At 44.2% G+C, this 3,437-nt stretch overlaps 1 long non-coding RNA gene across 1 annotated transcript; it reads left to right on the forward strand.

Annotated features, from left to right (window-relative positions):
- Positions 1-644: 644 nt before the first annotated feature.
- LOC120558155 lies at positions 645-1,590 on the forward strand. The gene is made up of 3 exons (XR_005639061.1): positions 645-840; positions 1,220-1,276; positions 1,369-1,590. It is a non-coding gene; the product is annotated as an uncharacterized LOC120558155 (long non-coding RNA).
- The last annotated feature ends 1,847 nt before the right edge of the window (positions 1,591-3,437 follow it).

Consider the following 3,437-nt stretch of genomic DNA (forward strand, 5'->3'; position numbering starts at 1 on the left):
CTATCAAATAGCTAACAGAGCAGGGAAAGAACAGCGTGTTGATCCAGAAACAAACATCACACAGCCCCCACCCCTCCCCATCTGACCCAGGATGATCTGTTTTGATCTCTCTCCATCACTGTCACTCCAGAAACACACTCCCAATGCCACATTCAGACACTCCAGCCTTCCTGCACACTGGGTAGAGTAACCAATCATACTCTCAGCACTGAGAGTGACCATCTAATTTTGAACTTAAGTATCGGAAAGCATTGTGGACAGCAGCACTGTAAGTGTATATCAGCAGCTGACACTGAATCTGAACAAAGAAGACACTGTATAATTAACACTATTGAGAGTAAACAAGACCAGTATGATGTATTTGCTGGGATTGATTTTCATTATAGGAGACTACAATATGTCTGATCCATTTATATTCTTACAAGTTTAGTGGAAGCAAAGCGAATCAAGCTGTGACGGTGCTACCCCCACAGCATCTATTCAGGTCAACTTTTGAGCGATGCCACTATCACTAGGGCAACATGTAAAACAAACAATGCGTGGGCTTTGTATGTGTATGAAACACTAGACTCAAATCAGTCAGCCACACAAAATGCAGCTAGTGGAACAGAAGGACGTCTGCGCCCAGCTCAAGCTGTACTTTCAACCACGTTCTGCCTTTATGAGACAGTGTGGGTGGTGGGAGTTTAAAAAGCTGTCAGACTTTTTTAAATCTATGTTTACCACAATGGGGAGCTCTGTAAACACATGGGTTTGCCACAACATTATTCCAACAAGCCAGCGTACTTTGATCCAGGGCTCACTGAGGTTTCTCCAATGAGGAACTGACTTGACTCCAGGGTGAGCTGGCTCCTAACTGTTTAACTTTTCCCAGGCTTTTGGTAACATTGTGGTTCGGAACAATGACAGGTCATGATAACTTTTAGAAGCTAATTCAGTAATCTGTCTAGGATGGCCAGTCTTTGAAACTTTTCGCACAGGTGTTTAAAATCAAAATATGTAATACTTCCAACCCTCCAGTGCTGTCTACCGGTCCAGTTCTTGTCATTTTCTTGCATCTGGCCTAGCTGGCTAATACTGGAACTGGTACCTGCTCTTAATTCACTATAGTGGTGACAACCACAACTTGGCCCCTGGGCTGTTGTTGAGTAATCCAGTCATACACAGCACACACTCCAGGAAAGGTTTTACATTGTGTGTCACTGTGTGGCTTCCATAGGCAGAGAAGATTTCAAGATATCCAATCAGGAAACACCCTTAAGCACTGAGAGAGCTGGTAAGAACAGATTTATACAAACCACATGTGTAAGAGTGCATGCTAACTATTCTAGATGTCGTAATCACAGGCTCTTATCTTTGTGTCCATAGGAGGGAAGGTTTTATCAGCTTGGCTATACAAGCTTAATGTGACCATGGACACAGTGAGATGAAAACAGGAAAGCGAGGCAAGGTGCATTCAAGGTACATTCAAAAAACATCAGGTGTTACATATCATAACCCCGGAAGAGAGCTTGTCTCATTTTCTCTGTTCACCACACGGAAATTATTGACCCTGTTATACGACATGAATATAACTGATTAAAGATTGCAGAAAAGGAACAATAGCAAGCACACAATGTGCAAAACAGTGTACAGTGTGTATAACTACTGTTCAAACACAGTTCAAAACATAGTTGTATGTCCTTTTTTTTTTTTTTACATAAAGGATTCACTTTTAAATTTGGAAAATTAAGTGATCAGAAAAACAGATTCACATGGCCGGGTTGCCTCAGTTGGTGGAGCGGGCGCACATATGTAGGGGTTTGCTCCTTGACACGGCAGCCGCAGGTTCGGCTCCGGCCTGCAGCCCTTTGCTGCATGTCGTTCCCCCTCTCTCTCCCCTTTCATGTCTTCGTCTGTCCTGTGGAGGTAGAGGCCTAAATATGCCCACAAAAATAATATTTAAAAGAAAAACAGATTCACAAAGTGTTGCAGAGCTCAGTTATTCACTGCCAAAGCATGCTACACACCCTCACTGTAGTAGGAGTGACACTCATGACAATGTGCATCACTACAAGCTCTGACATTGTTCACTCTCTGCAGGGTCTTATGTCATGATTTAGATAATTGTGTGTCTACTCTAATCAGTCGCCCATCACCGTGGCTCCAGTCGTGAAAGCTGCTGTTAGTGATTTGGACGCTCCACTCTGCTCTGGCTCAGCGGGCAGGCAGCACATACTGGAGAGGAGACCCAGTGTAATGTCCCTGTCCCACAGCCGTGTGCCAACCAAACCGCATGAGTCAAGCCTTTGTGGTAAGTGTGGGTGGCTTCTCTCCTGTGACTACTCCCTGACCCATCTTTCTCAAACTCCCTCACACTCTAACCTCTCTAACTCCCTCTTTTCCATGTGAATCATCAAGCTGAATTTTGATGGTGATGAATGTTTGCCCCCTCAAAATACCTCTTCACTTCCTTGAAGAATGGGAGCTGGGCCTTCCTTCCTGACCATGATTTGACTGAAGGTGTAAATATCACCAATACTACACCAGCTTTGGAACAACAAGACACAGCTCTGTTTGCCAAGCTATAGCCGTATCACATTAGAGATCTGCATTACGTCACATGGACACGTGCCTATGCAAACACAAAAGGCCAGAAGACAGCAGGGAGTGGTGTTAGTGCTCTTGTACGAGTAAGGTGTTCGGTGTAGGCCAGCACGTCCATCAGACTTAAGTCTTTCCCATTAGAAAATCCATTCTTCCCCTGTGTGTCTGTTGTTGTTCTGAGTAACAGGCAACCGGGGACTAGGAAAACACATCTATAGGGTCTGCTTCTTCTCACACAGACTGCCAACAACATGCTGACATACTCCCATGAAGTGCTGCCTGTGCTCTGAACTCTGCTGTTCATCCTGTGCTGACGTTATTTGTCCCACTCTTATGCTTGCAATGACACAAGTGCATGTGAACATACTGTACGTGCATGTGAACGCTCATAAACACAAACTCAACACATGCTTTATCTACTTCCTATTAGCTCAGTTTCCCAGAGCAGGGGAAAAGCCAGAGGAAGCAGAACTGTTGTTGTCTCTCTCGGCTGGGTGCTTCCTGTCCTGATAGAGGGCCAAGTAGAGATATCTCTGAAAGGAGCTGTTGGAACAGGGGAGGGAAGAGTTGGGTGTTTTGGACCCCTTTCAATGACTTACAATCTTATCTGGTGTGAGTTTGGTATGCATCCACTAGTTGGAGCTGGGCATATTTTGAGAGAATGTGATAGAGTCTCCCTTCTTTGCCTCTCTGTTACAAATAGTAAAAATTTGCAGAGCTGCAGATAGCCCTTCATCTTTAATGGAATTTGGACTTTAAAGTTAAACATGTTTACACCATGACTTTTATCATGCTTTCTCACCATACAGAGAACAGACACGTGTCAACCTTTGATTGTTTGTTCTTAATCT

Source organism: Perca fluviatilis, chromosome 4 (genome assembly GCF_010015445.1).
Source record: "Perca fluviatilis chromosome 4, GENO_Pfluv_1.0, whole genome shotgun sequence".
NCBI lineage: Eukaryota > Metazoa > Chordata > Actinopteri > Perciformes > Percidae > Perca > Perca fluviatilis.